General features: G+C 31.8%; 1 long non-coding RNA gene across 1 annotated transcript; it reads left to right on the top strand.

The window, feature by feature from the left end:
• The first annotated feature begins 2,601 nt into the window (after positions 1 to 2,601).
• Positions 2,602 to 3,360, top strand: LOC108328582 (uncharacterized). The gene is made up of 2 exons (XR_001832124.2): positions 2,602 to 2,723; positions 2,864 to 3,360. It is a non-coding gene; the product is annotated as an uncharacterized LOC108328582 (long non-coding RNA).
• The last annotated feature ends 15,214 nt before the right edge of the window (positions 3,361 to 18,574 follow it).

Raw genomic sequence — 18,574 nt, forward strand, 5'->3', positions numbered from 1 at the left:
CTACTTGTAATATTTAATAATTTCCCTAGTTCTATAATTTTCTAGATCCTGAAGTAGGAGGTAGTAGTGATGCCAAGTGCATGTTGGGGATACCAGGTATTGTGGTTCTGACTGAGATCACGTTTTGATTTGAGAATTTGTGGTTGTGTTTCTTTTACCACAGAAGGAAATGAGGTGGGCTGTTTCTGTTCTCATCCTTGGTTTGTAGTTGAAAAGGGATACTAATTTTACAAGGAGTAACTATAATTGAGTTAGGCATAGAAGGGTATAATTTAAATTAAATACATACAATATCATTTTATATTTTTAACTAACTATAACATAAAAGTCATCATTTTCTACGTTTGGGTAGAATATGTTAACATGAATTATTTATAACATATAGTAATGGATGACCCTTTCTATAAAAAAATCAGAAGTAACAAATAGAAATATCATGAGTTAGTTTTTAAGTTATAAAAACAATTTGAAAAAAACAAACTCAGTATACAAATCAGCAAAAAGAAAGCATTTTCTGTAGCTTATATTAGCACAGTTTTATCACTGGAGACAAATATATATTCCAAATTGTTTATCTAAATGTAGATTCCAGAAACTTTTTCAAAAAAAGTAGAACATCAGGTAGAGAAGCATGCCATTTGTGAACTTGTGCATGGTGCCAGAACTCATTTGTGTGGGTTGGGAAATATTTAGGCAAATGAAAACAAAATGGTTGTTTGATATTTGGATCCGTGACGTAAAACCTGAAAAAGGAAGAAAATTACAACAAACATCCACATGCCTACGTCCTGCTCCACCCCTTTTTATATTTCCTTTTCTTTTATACAATAATTTCATTTCATAATATAAAAATTCTTTTTTCTCAATATAATATTACTTCCATTACCTTTCTCATTAATTTTTATTTTTATTTTTGAAGTATACGAGTTTGTCTCTTTTTATGTTTATACTTTTGTAATGCTCAACTAGTCAAGAGTATTTTCAATCCATTTAAAATATAAACAACTAAATAAAATTTTATTTGGCATAAGAAATCAAGTTGAATCTAACCAAAGATAAAGAATTACAATGATAATTTATTAATATATATATATATATATATATGTGTGTGTGTGTGTGTGAGACAAGGCAGTATTAGTTGTGTTTTAATTAATGTTATAAAAATCAAACTACTTATTAACTCGATGATGATATCAGTGCGTCAATAGTCAACTGATGAGTCGAATCCAGCTATTTTTTTTTATTTTAATAGATTTCCATTTCACTATTAATAATAATCAAATTATATTCTTTAATTTTTTAATTCATATTAATGATTGTGATTTAATGATTTTTTTAAAATTTTAATAAAAAATAAATCATTTAATAAAATAAATTTATTACTCTGTCAAAAATAATTTTTAAATTTAAAACCTATTATAGCGGCAACTTTTAGTTATAAAATATAAAAACGGCCAGAGATTGTAAATTTTAATAGTATTAAATCAATTTGGACATAATTTTGAAATACTTATCAATATTATTAGTAGTGATTAATAAATAAATTAATTCTTAATTTATTATGCTGTACAATTCAAGTATACCTAAATGTATTGCTTTGTTTTAAAATTAATTGCATAGTATATGTGAATCGTTTTCTCTTTCACTCATTTTTAATACAATTTTTTAATGGTTGTAAATATCATAATAGTATTAAATTTAGATTGAATCTATGTCTGAGATTACAGATATTATAATTTAATGAGAAATAAAAGGAAGAACAACTTAAAACTTATTGAAATTGAGAATTGATTACAAAATAACAATTAAAAGGAAAAAAATCAAAATCTGAAATGAAGATATAATATATTTGAGATAAAATAGAAAATAATTTTTTTATGGTTGAGTTTCACGTCAAGTTTTCTACTAACTTAAAATTTTTATTTTTAAGACTGTATAGTTATCTTTTAAAATGAATTAATTTAAGATAATTTGCATCATTTCTTAGAACTTGTACATTCATCTCATTTATATATATATATATATATATATATATATGAACACAACAAGTGCATATACACACCTCACACATTATTATATGACTATGATGTTGATATAACTGGTGAGAACATGTTTACTAATAGATTGGTATGTGTGGGAGGAAAAAATATAATAGTTATTGGTTGACATTTTATCGATTTCATTTAAATGTAAAGGTTTGCATCCATGTGACAAGATAATAATACTAAACACATAACATAAAAAAGTAATAGTTGACATTGATTGGTAGAAAATGAAATATGGAAAAAAAAAAACAACGCAAGATAAGTAAACGAGATCAAAGAGAGAAAATATGATGATATTTATAGGAATGGAAGAAAAACAATCTTAGAATATGAAGGAAACTTCATCATCTTAATAAATCTATGAATAATTACTTGATTCCTAAAAACTTAAAATAAGACTCTGAGTTGACTCTTACTAAAATTTTCTCTCAAACACTACAAAAGTAAAAATGCAATTTAGTGGTCGAAATAATATCGTATTAATAGTAAAAAGTTTGTTCGCTAAAATATAATTAATATGGTTATTAACAACCGCAAATTTGTGGTGACGTAATGTTTTAGTCACCGAATCAACGACTAAAATTGTTTGGTCCCTAAATGTAATATTTTAACGGTTTAATGTGAAATCTGAGGTTTCATGGCAGCGCTTTCTCTGCAATTGAAATCTGAGGAAAATTGGTAATGGTTTTTCCTTTTTTCTTTTTGGTTTTTGAAAATTTCTTTTCACTTTCCATTTTCCCTTTGCCCATTTTGATGTTTGCTTCTATGAAGAGATTTATTCTTATACGTTGCGTCGTGGGTTCTTCGCTTGTTCCCAGTTGTATCACAGGTTTCGATGTCGGCTTTCATGGTGTCCACGAACCCAGGGGCACGTCGGAGGTCGGTGCTCGCTGCCGAGAGGAAAACCTCCACCAGCATAGAGCTCCTCACCAACGACATCGTCGCCTCCCCGGTAGTCGCGACTTCCGGCGAAGGTGCCATGGGCGCCGGGCACGACCTTAGCCACCACAAACCCTAATACGAAGCTCCATGAGCGTCGGACACTCATTTTTGTTCGATTGGATATTGGTGTTTGTTTACACACCTTTTGCAACGCCGATATTTTTTTCTTTATTTTTTTTTTTCGTTTCGTTTTGTAAGTTTGGTTTCGATGGAAGAACTTTATACGATCTCTGACTTTGTATCGCTGAATGATCGTGTATGCTATTTTGGAAATTAGCATGATTGTTTAACTGTTCGTAGATTGTTGTTATCGTGTGGTAACACTGATCTAGGCATGATTTGGGGCTTTTGATAATGAATTGATTTTCTGATATTTTGGTATCAACTAGAAATTTGCAATAAGAAACAGGTTTTCTTCCAGTTGAGGACTTTGATTGTACAAAAATGAGAGTGCCCGACGCTCATGTGCCCAAGTGGGTGGAATGTTCTTATGAAGTAGTATGAGAGTTTGCAGGCAAAAGAGCCATCTAAGCTGAGGAGCCTGTGCTATCTACCTAGACATAACTAGAAGTAGAAGTTTAGCATGAATGATTCCATTTGAGAGTGTTAAAAACATAGTTATGAGAGTGCCAACTTTTGTGTCTGGTCTTCCAGCTTCATGATGAAGATATAATCAATGTTAGCATATTTGAAAGGAGCTGCCTTTAATTTTAGAGAAAGGAGCTGTTTTTAATTTCTTTTTCCCAATTTACCATCAATCTTTTAATTCAGAAATTACAAAATACACATCATAATTATGTATAAACTGCCACATCATCTAAAACAATACCCTCAGCATGTCACATAACACCAATTTAAACGTTGTATGTCTAATTTGACGGAAGGTCTTTATTTGTTTCAATTTTACAAAAATAAAGACTCAATTGAGACGACGAACAAGAAAGGGACCTATTTGAAATTCTGAACGAAAATAGAAACTTAAGGAGACATTAAACCTATTTTAACCATTGAGTTAGCGACAGAAAATGTTTGGTTAATAAATTCACAAACATATACCTTTTTTTATAAATATGTATTTATCACCTATGGTTGATTTTTCTTCAATTTTTTCTTAACATATTTTATTTTAAATTATATGATTAATAACATCAAATGTTAGATTTATAACAAATTTAATAATTTTTTATTTTAAAATAAAAATTAATATTTAGTTAGATTAAATTAACAGTACAATAAACTTTAGATTAATATTTAATAAAAATTATAATTAATTAAATTATTTACTTTTACAATTAGTTGCTAGTTACATTTTTACGTAAAAAATAAAAATTGATATTTAATTAGATTAAATCAATCGATGATAAATTTTATATTAGTATTTAATATAAATTATAATTATTTAAATAGTTTATTTTTTTAATTTGTTGCTCGTTAAGAAAAACCAACTACTTAAAAGTAATTAAGAATTTCTGTTCCTAAATTTGATCGAAATATTAATAAGGTAAACTCTAAAAATGAGAGTCTGAATAAAATTTAAAACTTTTTGCAATAGGCTAGATTGATTAGAAAAAATTGACTGATACAATTTAATTGTGTAAAAACTGCATAATTTATTCAGATATTGAAATTTTTTTATAAACTTTTACAAAAACAAACTAACTAACAAATTATGTGCACAATGGACAAAAGGATATCACTCCTAAGACTTATTCCTTCTTATAAATAAGGGCAGTTATTTAACACATAATAAAGCATAAAAAAATAGTTAACAATTCCTGAATTAAGCTTTCAACTTATTTTAGTAGCTTCAAACACCCTAAGCATACCTCTTATTTTCTCAAATTGATCTCAGTAGCTTATGTTTTTCCTATTCCAAGATGTTCTAAAATCCTTTTAAGCCAAATACATTGACATGCATAAAATGATGCAGCAATATATTCAACCTCGGTGACATATAGACTTACTATAGGTTATTTCTTCGAATCCCACGATACAACTGATGTTCCTATCATGAAAACTACCCTAGATGTGCTTCTCTTATCATCTGAATCTCTTGCATAATTGTTGTCACTATAGTCAGTAAAATTCATTTTTCTTCCTTTTTTATAGAAAAGACCATATTCAATTGTGTCCTTAAGATATCCGAGTAGTTGTTAAACTGCAAAACCAATTAGATTCCTTGGAATTGGTCATGTATCTACTGATTAAGCTTGTTCCAAACATTAATCTTGTTCCCTCATAATCTCTAGATAACATGGTTCCTAATACCATGGGATTACACATAGAATTGTTGTCTAACATATTGAATCGATGTAGTATGTCACGTGCATACCTTTATTGGCAAATGAAGATGTCTGCTTCATTTTGTATAACATATATTCCCAAAATGTATCGCATCCTTTCGAAATTTGTCATATCAAATTCCATTTGCATTAATTGTTTGAACTCTTCACAGATATCTTTGCTATTTCCAGTAAAGATTAGATCGTCCACATACAAATTGACTATCAAGATACTGCTTCTAACCTTTTTTGTGAAAAGAATGTGTTCACTAGCACAACGATCAAATTTCTCTCTAACAAAATATGCTTCAATTTTACTACACCAAGCTCGTGGATCCTGTTTGAGCCCTTATAAAGATTTCTGAAGTTTGTAAACATAGCTTTCTCTACCTCTTTCAATAAAGTCAATGGTTTGTTGAACATAAATCTCTTCTGTAATTTCACCGTGTAAGAATGCACTCTTTACATCGAGTTGGAAAATTCCTATGCATTTTGAGGAACCACAACTAGCAATACCCTCACAATGTAAAGTCTTACAATAGGAGGGAAAACTTCTGTGTAGTTGGCCACTGACCTGACTTTTTATTTTTCTACTTGTCCTCCTTCATTAAGCTTTGTTTTGAAGACCCATTAAACTCCTATGGGTATCACTCCGTTAGGTGGGTCAATTAGTTTCCACGTGTCATTCTTCTCAATGGCTTTCATCTTTGCATTCATAACTTCCCTTCATTTCTAAATTGCATTTGCTTCTTCAAAAGTGTAAGGATCCTCAAAGTCGGTTGTAACCATTGTTAGTAGATTCTCTTCTTCTACAAACAAACTAGTTTCATAATCTATTAACCAAGTAGCTTGCCTCTGTGTTCTCGTTACCTTCCCTTCATTTGGAGGGTAAATGTATTCTGAATCTAGATCTGGTCTAACTACTTTTGTTTCTGTATTATTTATGCTATCTTCAGTTGTTATATTTTGAGGTGTTGTTTCTTCACTTTCGTCTTCATCTTGGTCTTCCGCATCAAACATGGTAACTGTACTTTCTGTTTTTCTTTCATCCCAATTTCAATGCTTATCTTCTTCGAAAACCACATCCCTACTTACAATTACCTTCTTTGTAATGGGATCAAAAAGTGTTTAACCTTTTGTATCACCAGTCACGCTTAAAAGAACACATTGTTGGCTCTTGTCATCTAATTTGCTTCGTCGTTGATATGGAACATAGACATGTGAAATGCATCAAAATATGCGAAAATAATCTACATGCAGTTTGATTCCACTTCATACCTCTTTTGGTGTCTTGTGTTCAACTGCAATTGTGGGACTCTTGTTCTGACCAAGAAGACACCATTTTACTGCCTCGGGCCAGAAATTCTTGGGAACTTGTTTTTCATGAAGCACAACTCTTACCGCATTCATAATGATTCGGTTCTTATGTTATGCAATTCCATTTTGTTGAGGAGTATAAGCAGCTGTGAGTTGTCTAGAAATGCCTTGATGGACACAACAATTCTGAGAATGTTTTAGATGTGAATTCCCCTCCTCAGTCAATCCTTAGACAGGAAATGTGAGCTTCAGCTTCTCTTTTGACACACATTTTGAAACTTTTAAATGCATTTAATGTCTCAAATTTTTAATGCAAAAAGTTAAATCCATGCTTTTCATGAATAATCATCAACAAAACTTAGTATGTACCCTTTTGTCCCTATTTGAGGTTGGCGAAATGGGAGCACATATATCTACATGGACCAATTGAAGCTTAATTAAAATACGCCAAGAGCTTTGTTTTGGGATGGCGTCTCGATGTTTCTTGCCTATGAGACAAGTAGTGCATACAACTGTGGACATTTTTAATACGGATAGCCCAATCACCATTTGTCTTTGATCAAGTGTTAAGTCCTTGGAAATTAAGATGTTTGAATCGTTTATGCCATAGTTGTTTTTCTTTCTCAAAGCAATATTCAACTTGAAAGCATTTGGACTGTTGAGGACACATCAAAGCTAATAAGTACAACATATGATTTCCTCTCATGGTGGTAAGGATGATTAACCCTCTGTTTGGATGAATGATTTTGAATGATCCATCTTGAATCAAAATCATAAGACCTTTCTCTTGTAATTGTCTAAGACTCAAAAAATTGGTTTTAAGTTGTGGAACATAGTAGACATCTAAGATGACATGAGCAAAGCCAATTAATTGGACTCAAATGATTCCTTTAGCAGTCACTTCTAAAGTAGTATCATTACCAAGCTTGACGGTTTTATGGAATCATTCCTCATGTATTTCAGTGAACTAGAGTCTATTACCGATCATATGATTGTTACATCTTGAATTGAGAAACCAATCCCCTATTTGTACCGAGTGCATCACCTATTCATATGCAACTAACAAGATTTCATCCTTAATTTTTGTTGCTTAAAATGTCGCATAATGAGCTTGCCTCATTTCTCCAAGACATTCGTATTGGAAGTGACTCAGCTTGTGGCATTGAAAGCACTCAATGAGTGCTTTATTAAAAGGTTGTCGTCCATGTCCTTTATCTCGTCCTCGACCTCGGCCACGACCACCACTATTTTCCTGATCATCCTGTGTGATTTGTAGTATTTATTCTTCTAGTTGAGAATTTTGCATTCTTTATTCATGCACTAGCAAACTCTCTTGAAGTTCATTAAGACTCAAGGTGCTTAGGTCATTAGATTCCTCAATGGAGCATATCACATAGTTGAATTTTGAGGTTAAAGACCTGAGAATCTTATTAACTAATGTGTTGGAATCCATTGATTCACCGTCGAATATCATTTTGTTTACAACATTGAGTGTACGGTAGCTATTAATTTTCTCACCTTGTTTCATTTTTAAAAGCTCAAACTCACGTCGAAGGGCCTAGAGTTGAGCACATTTAACCCTTGTTGTAGCTTGATACTTCTGTTGCATGGACCTCCATATTTCCTGGGAGGTATTTTTGTCCAACATTGTTTCTAGTATTTATCGATCAATTGCTTGGAACAAGAAATTCTTCACCTTTAGATCCTTAAGATGTGTGTCTGCTACAACTTTCCTTTGAGCCTCAGTTGGTGTCGAATTCAGCGCTAGAGTTTTGTTTTCCACAAGTTGTCATAGTTCTTTGCTACTTAAGAAATTTTCCACGGTCATGGACTAGAAGTCGTAGTACCCATCGAACCGTGGGATAATTGGTTGAACGAATTTTTTTGAGGTAGACATGGAATCGCACTTTGTGTCTTTGATCTAAACGCTTTCTTCACACTATCTTCTCATCGTGTATCACACTCTTTGTTCACTTTATATCGGGCCCCTTGTGGAGCTCTAATACCAATTAATGAGACTTAGAGAACTAATTGATGCAATTTAATTGTGTAGAAACTGCATAATTTATTTAGATACTAAAACGAATTTATAAGCCTTTACAAAAAGAAACTGACTAACAACTTATGTGCATAATGGATGAAAAGTTTTTAATTTTTCACTATTTCTTGATGGTATCAAAAGTTGCTTTTTTTTAACTTAACTAATTACATGTGGCATCCTAAAATTGTGTGTTACAAGTATAACCAAGCCAAATACTAAAATCGATGCACATAAGCCTACATGGTCATCGTACCCTATTGTAGTGTCATGAACTCAACTTCTCGTTCAAACATAGAATTGTCCAGAAAATACTTCTCCATAAATCTTATCCTAAAATTTACCTAGTTGATGGCCTCATCAAGACCCTTCATGAGTTGTTGCATACCACCCTACCAATACTCAACTTCACCCATTAGCAGAAAAGATACATAAGTAAGCTTCTATTCTTCGAGACATGCAATCACCTTGAACATATTCTCATTCTCTCTAATACATGTGTTTACTTCGTTAGGAGTAACCTTCCCTTTAAACTTGGATGGATTGTTTCTCATAAAATCATTCAAACTAGCATGATTCTGAGGAACCTAAGTGACATGTTGTTGTTGCATCACATTTACCATTCATTCGATGGCCTAAGCGATCTCTTCAACAAAAAAGGTTAGGTTTAGGGTGCTAGGTCTATGTGTCATGCTTTACCATACATATCAAATTCAAAATAAATTAAATATAATTTAACATACCAAATACAACTATACATAACACGAGACTCTTCCAAAAGAGACTCAACAAAAATTCACATCATAACTATAACGAGCTATATAAAACAAAAGCTAAACAAAATGTTTTTCAAAAAACTTGGCTTTGATACCAAAATGTAACACCCCTTTCAGGATGTCACTTATAATTTATGAAATATCTATTTCTTAAAGAAAAACAACATATGATACCATGACTATATAGTGAATTTTTTTAAAAAAAGCTTTATTTACTATAAAAGACTATGAGAAAACCATTCGAAAACAAAAATTTATTCAAAGTCCAAAACTTAAATATTGTTCAAAAATTACATTTTAAAATAAATTACGGTTCCAAATACATTTCAAAAACTCCTAAAAGATTTTTCAGCATGTCTCCTCACTATAAGCATCTCGAGTATCATTTATAATAACATCTACTCCCATATAACAAAATGAGTTATTCGATCATCACACAAAAACAAACAAACCTAGCTCAAGAAAACCAACATAACTCGTAACAAAGTAACCTATCCCAACAACACCAACCTCAAGACCAAACTAACCCAACACGACAACAAACCAAAACTTGCACGACAACACACCAAAAACAACATGTCAACATACAAAACAACACAACTACAAACCATAACAACACAAAATAAAAGCAGACAACATGGTTAAAACTTAAAACAATACATCCAGATTGAAACACAAATCAATAACTCGACTATAGCAATAAGCAACACATATTAAAAACCTATACAGCCTAAGCCAATTTCAAACAACCTAATATAACTCAAACAACACAACAACCTTCTAATTTGTGATTAATAAACACTTACACTAATTTTCTTATGAAATTAATCATATATTAAACCTTTACAGACTACCAAACCAAAAAAATGTGAACATCATTCGCACTGAAAATGTTACATATATTTATGCCTAAACAAATTGCAACAAAATATTCTGATTCATAAACACCACAATGTTTTCCCATTGCCAATTGTCAGCACAAATATTAGCATAATTGATCAACGTGAAACAAAATCATACACCACAAGAATTGCTTGACAACACAATATTAGCATAAGTGATCAATGTGAAACAAAATCATACCCCACGAAAATTGCTTGACAACACAATACTAGCAGAATTGATCAATGTGAAACAAAATCATACACCATGAAAATTGCTTGACAACACAATATTAGCATAATTGATCAATGTGAAACAAAATCTTACACCACAAAAATTGCTTGACAACACAATATTAACATAATTTATCAATGTGAAGCAAAATCATACCTAATGAATATTGTTTTATGTAATCATACCACAAACCATCAACATGAGGTTTCCCAACCATCAAAAGAACGTATCCATACTCATAGAAATTAGTATTACCAACAAGAAGGATGATATCCACTAGTAAACATCAACAATGTATATAAAAATCATATAAAACAAAAAAGAAAGGACATTTCCCCTTATCTTAGTTTCCACTACTTTCTTTCCTTGATCAGAAAACGCCCCTCCAAACCAAACAAACCATCACATTTATATTGTCATACACATTCAAACAGAAAAAAAAAATACAAACATAGTGACATACAACACGTTCAAATATTGAGTTTTTTGTTTTAGTATTTTCATTCTTAGAACAAGAATCCTCAACAATATTATAAGTTAAAAAAGAATGGTAATTATGACAAATTGACATAAGGATATCAAAAGAATTAACATCATCATTGATCTTTTTGAAATAAGGAAAAGCCTTTTCATAAAAAAATAGCCTTTTGAGATACATTTATGTTGTGATTTTTAAGGTCAAGAACAATGTATCCCTTTATATTAGGCTTAAATCCTAAGAACAAACCAATATTAGCATGTGGATCAAGTTTATTTCTATTAGAAACAATAATACTATTGTAACACATGCATAAAAATATACAAAAATAGCTAAGATCAAGTTACTTATTATATAATTTTGCAAAACAGAAAGCATTTTTTATAAAGGATGTGTGGATACAAGTTACTAAGTAAGTTTCACGACTAACCGCATAACACTAAAATTGAGTAGGAATATTAGAGAGCTCGTGCCACATTCATTAGGTGTTGATAATTCCTCTCCATGATCCCATTCTATTTAGAGTTTCAACACAACTTGTTTAATGCACAATCTCCTCGGAATTGAAAAAAAAAACCCTCAATTTAAACTTTGGATCGTTGTCACTTCTCATAATTTTTACATTCTTTCCAAATTGGTTCTTGAGAAATATGTGCTTATGTGTTTCATGTTTAATATTCATAAGATATAGCCATGTAAAACGTGAGTGATAAACTACAATAGTAAGGAAGTATCTATATGCATGCAATGAAGCAATGACACATGGCCCCCAAATATCAATATGTATAACATCAAAAAAGGTTTATTAGCATATGAAGTACTATTTGGAATGGGCAGTTTTCTCTGTTTGACAAGGTGACAAAATGTTACAATTATTAGTCTTGTGCTTGCGAATGCGAATGTAAGAATGAGTTCGATTAAAAATAACTAGTTTTTCGTCGTTTAAGTGTCCTAATCTATCATGCCATAAATCGATACTTATATAATTATAGTTTTGTTAAAAATAACAAAATTCTTTAAGTGGTCAAACATATAGAGGCCAACACTAGCATCAGCTATACCGATATACTTTTTCATATTGGGGTCTTGAACAACACAAGAATCTTGAGTGAAGCCAATTTCAATACCAAGAGAAGAGATAAGCTTTGAGATGGAAACCAAATTATATTCAAAAGAGGGGATGAACAAAACATCTTTCAACAACAAATCTTCATTTAAATGAATGGAACCAATGTGTGTGGTATTGACCTTAACATTATTAGGCACACTAACAATTATAGGCTTAACTTTCTCAAGAGCACAAAAGTCACGCTGCTTATATGGTTAATTTTGGTTTTACAATTGACAATTTCTTTGTTGTTGGACTTGAGAAGCAACTGGAAAAATTACAAAGAATTTGGACAACAACTAGGCACTAGGAGGCACATCTATCTTAACTGGGAAATATTAGGGAGCTGTTACATCTAGATTACTCAAAACACCACCTATGACCATGGAAAATGCTACAACACTATGACAACAACTACAACGTTAAAAATAGCCCTCCTATTATTCTATAGATGCAGAGTCCTATTATAGTCACTAGACCTTATGACAACAACTACAATGCCAAAAACGAACCTCATATTATACTAAAAATGTTGCAGGATCCTAATTACCATCACTAGACTTTAGGAAGGTTATATCATAACGACAAAACAATATAGGAACCTCATACAAAACCAACCACAAGGAAAGATGCATAAACTGGTACGTGACAATGATCACATTAAGATTTAGATCCTACAGAAACTGAATATGTTGGAAAATAACTCAGTAGCAATTATACACTGGATTATAATAACTAAATTTGACCATTAAAACAACTAGAACCCAGTCTAAACACTCTGGCCACTAAACATTGGATTAGGAACCTTATAGCAACTGCAACGCTACTTTAGACACTAGACAACAACAATCTAGAAACCAATAAGACATCAAATTAACCTTTACCTATTTGGAATATACTCGTTAGTACTAAAACACTATTTTTTCCACATTAATTGCGCTCACATTTATACTAACTCACCCAACAACCATTGATTAAGCAGAAAATAGTACCTTAAACTCCTCCTTAATCCAAGCCTTCCACTAACCCGTCTATGACATATAAGAGTAAGATCCTACACAAATTGGACATTATAGCTTATGGTAACAAGTTATTATAGAACCCTGAAATACTCAACACCTTAGACCAAAGGCTTCACAACGTATAAGACCTGCTTTCACTCTAACATATTTATGTCATTCTCTAATATTGATTAATTGATCCAAATTGATTTGCACTAATCAAATATAAAAAAACCAGTTGGTTCATACCCTTTAACCCCAATTCAAGACAATGACTGCTACGTGCATTGGTTTCACGTAACAAAAGATAAATTCCTAACCTTATAACATACTTAAAACTAGATCATCACACATAGGATCTGAACAATAATTCTACAAAAATCACTCAACCAACCAAGCTTTTCCACGCCCAAAGTGCTATAATGAAACAACTTTCAATTTATAAATTAAGGAACGTACAAACCTGACAATATCTCTTATACACGCAACCAAATCCAATCTAGCAATAAAACAATTATCTAATTAAGTACACCATTGTAATTCAACCTAAAGTACATCAGATACATGGCAGCAATCCAAATTCACCAATCAAGCAATTGTCCTAAAAAAATAAAATAATAAGCATTCTCCTTAAGCTCCCCAGTTAGGATTCAAACTCTCATTCATTCATTTTAAACAATCACCTCCACCAACAAGCCATCATACATCATTGGATATAAATACACATCATAAATATAATTGACATACAATGACATGTGTTGCACTTGCTAAAATAAAATAAATAGGTAAACACAAGAATTATACTCTAGTCAAGAATCGAACACATGACTAATAAGTTCATAAAAAAACCTTTAATCAACTAAGTTACATAACATCTTTTAAAAACATAGCTAAGTCTTATTACAATATCACTTATAGTTCTACGTTTTTCTTGGGTCTTGCATTTATTAGATAAAACATTTCCCATAACTCGTGTTCTTGTTGGACTGTATATGAAAAGATTTTGGAAATTGAGGGGTCTTCCATGTTGTTGCATTGCTTCCACATCTAATATTTGAGGTCTTTCATGGGTGGCTTAACCGCAATGTCATCAATGAATTCTAGCTTGTTTTAGGCACTTAGAGCAATCATCATAAATATGCTCCACAAGTGGTAATTGCTTACATAAGACTGGGTGAAACCAAGGAAATTGCAGGATTCTCACTAGGATATAGATATAGAAAACTATGAACAAAAACTTCATTAGTGAAATCTTTAAAATCTTTTGAATCTCTAGTCATTATGAAAGAAGATCAAAACAAAGAAAAAACAAGATAAAATAAAATAAAAAGAAGAAGCGGAAGTGAGGGAAAGATCAAAGATGCCTAGCAAAACACTTTAGTAAAGTGCTTTGATACCATCTTAGAAGCCTTTCTTGAATTCAACAGGCATTCACATATCCCATTACCAACACTGAAGAAGATGTTGACATCACGATCCATGACAATAATAGAGTAAAATAAACACAAAGAAAAGAAACAAGCAAAGGAACGAAGGAAACATTTTATTTCTAAAATATTGGTCTATGAGTTACAAGGGAAAAGAGGAAGGAAGGCTTGTATAGAGTGAAAATAAGAGAAAACAAGAAAAAAAATTGGAGCGCACCAAATTAGCCCTTGATGGTTCGCTGCATGCATGAGAAGATTCAATATTTTGAGAGTTACTTTGGTTTTGAAGAAAATTTCTTGTAGCCATGTGAGAGCATAAACATTACCAATTTTGAAAATGTTTAACTTGATTTAGTGAATAATGAACTATTTCATGGTATTTTAGAATATAGTTTTATTTGTTATTATGTAGAAAATTTATATTATACGGGGCATAATTTTGTTTGCTATACTTTTCCTATTTTATATTTTTATCTTCTTTTCCATGATTTCCATTTCTATTTTTATACAAGCAATCAATGTTTACAACATTTGTGTGCATCAATCAGGTATGATCCTTCTATTAGTATTTCTGGAATGGATTTCTCTGTTGTTTTGGAGCGCCCTCGTTAGCATGGGATGATGTCATCGTTACAAGTTCCGTATTGGAGGAGGATGACATGAAGGTTGTGTTTACATGAACATTATTCACTATTCAAACATTTTTTAGAGCGACGAATTGAGGTGAAATCTGTGTTCATTTTAAAGGAAATGCAACGACTAATTTGTAAGGAATTGCGGGATGAAGAACTTTTCCATCACCTGCAAATATGGTGAAATTTGGAGGGATGAAGGGTATAAAGTCTCATTTGCCCTCTGATTATTCTATAATTCCATCTCCAATTATGAAGCAGAGGGCTTCAAGGAGGTGAACACACATATATTCGGCTCCAACATTGGTTATATTTGGTTCCACTCATGTGCGTAATAGAAGTAATAGGTGTATTCAGTTCCGCTGGTGTTGGATTCGGTTCCAATGGATAGAAGTTATACAAGAAATGTTGTATTTGGTTCCCTCCTCATGGATTCAGTTCCAACACATAGAAGACATACAAGGCCATGATGTATTCGGTTCCTTGATGATGAATTCGGTTCCAGTGTGCTTGGAAGGGCTTGCATTTGGTTCCAACCATGGTGCAGCGCCCTAGCAAGGTCGTCGTGATGCATAAAGTCTCCCATGGTTCATCTAGTAGCCCGAGAGTCCATACTGCAGTGGGAGTGATGGAGTCAATATTAGCACTAAAGTGCTTTACTCTCTGAGTAAGATTTGATGCATCAACATACAAATTGTGCTCGAGAAAGTGTAGAATTTTTTGCAATTATAACAATCACAAAAAACGCGCGTGCGCATATATACCAGTGACAAGTGTTGTAGCCAACTTCGAACATAATCGTCGCTAAGAACACCACAGGAAAAGCTTCGCAGTCAATTACGTAAACAAAATTGGCAAAAGGAAAAACATAATAGGCAAAGGGAGAGAATTACTATATAAGAAGATAGGCATGTCGTGCCTGCACGCTTCAGCAAAGGCTTCTTCGCCCCATGGATACCAATCAACCTTGAATGGGGAATTACAGATAAATAAGTAAATAATTGTAATTATATAATAGTGGAAACGAAGCAATTGTGTTGGAAGCGAGATGAGAAGGGTGAAAAGTTACAGGGTTGTATGCATGTTAGAGAAGGTAAAGACTCTATTTGGAAGCGAGTCAGTTTGTGTGGTTGTGGAGGGAATGAGAGGAAGCAATGTGGATGAGGTTGAGAGTGAAACATGGTAGGAGAAGAAGAGAGGGAGAAAAGGAATGAGTGATGCTGTGAAGCATAGAAAGGATGAATGCTATGTACGAATGAACCAAAGAACACGAGTCACTAGGGAATGAAAATTGCATATTGTAGAGGGACTAGGAGGTGAGTTGCTATGTGTAGCTTTTTCCTCATTAACACTTGGACTTGGTTTTTTTGGTCACATGCTTCTCGATCATAAACTTAAGAAATTATTATGTTGACAACAAATTATTATTACATTGTTGTTATTGTAAATAGAGTAGTAATATTATTACATTATTAGTATTTTAATTATTATAATAATTAAAAAATGATGTAAAAAATACAACGTCAACAAAGTAGAATTAAAATTTGATGGTTTACTTTGCGAAATAGCATGGATTTTGTTTTGGTTCTACTTTGTTACTATAAATTTTTCTATTTCATCACTGTCGTGTAATTGTTCCGTATAGACAATATCCTCTCTGGTGATTAAAAATAATTATTTTAATTTATTAAATTACAATTTTTTGACATTTTAAAAATTAATTTTTATTTTTTTACTCTTTATAAACATTTTATTATTAAATATAACATTAATTTTTATCATTTTATATTACTTTTATAACTAGGAGTATTTCGATAATCTTTAATTTTTACTAATTAAACCATTTTTTTAATTTGTCACATCGATCAAATCCTACACCAATTTTTACAAACTTTACTTCTAAATCCACCTTTAGTCGCCTCCAAATCTCCTAAAAAAATAACAATCAATTTACTCTCAAATCCATCTACTCACTCTCCCTCAAATTAATCCTTTAAAACAAAACACACCCGAAGTTATGGTGAACAAGTTCTAGGGAATTGTTTAGTTTTAATTAGGCCTTCCATTGTCAATCACCATTTTCTTGTTCTTTTTATGAACTATTAGTGTTGGATGTTATTTTTACACATCACTAAGCATGTGTTCGTTTGGGTGGATGCTCCTATTCACGCTGATATGCGAAGATTAGGACGCTCGTTTGCGTTGATTTAAGAGTGAGTGAGAGCGTGGACTTGAGGAATGGGTGAAGTTTTTGTATCTTCGCAAAATGCTCGGATTTGCGCTGATTCACGATGAAATAATGAAACTACCCTGTTATATTAAGATATTTACTTGACATTGAAGTATTTACTTCTCATGCACATACCTCAAGTGCAGTTGGAATTAATTCCAAGAAAGTTTATTCAATTCCATGCCATGTCACATAATACAAAGCAACTGTATTCAATTCTGCAGGCAGTGTATTCCATTCCAACAAAGAACAAAGCACTTGTATTCAATTCTAGAGAGAGTGTATTTGACTATATCCTCTTCAGTTTCAGAGTTACGTATTCGATTTTAAGAAGACCGTATTCGGTTCCAGCAGCGGGTTAACCCATTCCACAAGTTTGGATTGAGTTACATGGGCTTTGAAAGCTTGATGATGACCTTGTGCAGCGGTGAGAGATGTTGTTAATGGCAACGAGAGTCCATTCAGCGGGTTGTTTGTGGTGGATTTATGGTGGATCTGATGCAACTTTGAACATGGAGAACACTTTGTTAAGGTGGTGGATGCTTATCTCAACGTGAAGGAGTTTATGGAGGTGGTGCGGATTGTAATGGAAGCACCGCTAGAAGCCTGCACATTCGCTGTAATGGAAGCACTACTAAAAGAAGTGTTTTCCCTTTGAAAAGTGAAAGAAACACGTTCCTCTACATATTCTATTTCCTTAAAAAAATGAAAGAAATAGGTTCTCTTTCTCTTAAACATAAACTATGCAAAAGCTCTCCTCATTTTTCTCTCTCTTCCCATCAAAGTGGGTCCCACATGTCAATAATAATAATAATAATAATTTTTACAATTATGTATAATATTAACAATTATCAAATACTTGGTAGTAAATTATATTACAAAAAATATTAAATTTAAAAATAATTTCATTTTACTAAATTATAATTTTTTACATTTTAAAACTTAATTTTAATAATTAATGTTAATTTTTTACTCTTTATAAACTTTTTTACAATTAAATAAAACATTAATAATTATCATTTTATATTACATTAATAACTATGGGCATTTTGGTAATCTTCAATTTCTACCAATTTAACAATTTTTTTTATTTGTCAGATCAATTAAATCCTACACTAATTCTTATAAACTTTAGTTCTAAATTTACTCTCATTTACCTCCAAATTCACTTAAATAAACAAC

Source organism: Vigna angularis, chromosome 2 (genome assembly GCF_016808095.1).
Source record: "Vigna angularis cultivar LongXiaoDou No.4 chromosome 2, ASM1680809v1, whole genome shotgun sequence".
Taxonomy (NCBI): domain Eukaryota; kingdom Viridiplantae; phylum Streptophyta; class Magnoliopsida; order Fabales; family Fabaceae; genus Vigna; species Vigna angularis.